Source organism: Myotis brandtii, unplaced genomic scaffold (assembly GCF_000412655.1).
Source record: "Myotis brandtii unplaced genomic scaffold, ASM41265v1 scaffold634, whole genome shotgun sequence".
Classification (NCBI taxonomy): Eukaryota; Metazoa; Chordata; class Mammalia; order Chiroptera; family Vespertilionidae; genus Myotis; species Myotis brandtii.
Window position 1 is genome coordinate 459,795 of NW_005370427.1, and position 394 is coordinate 460,188.

The window sequence follows — 394 nt, forward strand, 5'->3', positions numbered from 1 at the left end:
AGAGGCCAGAGGAACAAGAAGGGGGGGGGGCCTGGAGCTGGCAGCGCCCCGTGCGCCTGCGGGGCAGCAGCTGCCGGACACTCTCTCCGGTGCCTCCGGCCCCGCAAGGGAACAGCGGACAGAGCCCTTCAGGAAGCAGGTGACATTCCAGCCACACCTGAGGCCGACAATCCGCGTGTAGGGAAGTCGGGGATGTGGACGGTCAGGCAGGTGGAGCTGCCTCGCTTCTCGGACAGCGTGTCCTGAGGAGGCTCCCGGGAGCAGGCCTCCCGGACCAGCATCTCCGTCTCCCGGACCAGCTCCTCCGTCTCCGGACCAGCTCCTCCGTCTCCCGGACCATCTCCTCCCTCTCCGGGACCAGCTCCTCCGTCTCCCGGACCAACTCCCCCGTCTC

At 68.8% G+C, this 394-nt stretch overlaps 1 pseudogene; it reads right to left on the reverse strand.

Moving 5' to 3' along the window:
• The window catches only part of LOC102240896, a 79,133-nt pseudogene that overhangs the window by 78,240 nt on the left and 499 nt on the right, over positions 1-394 (reverse strand).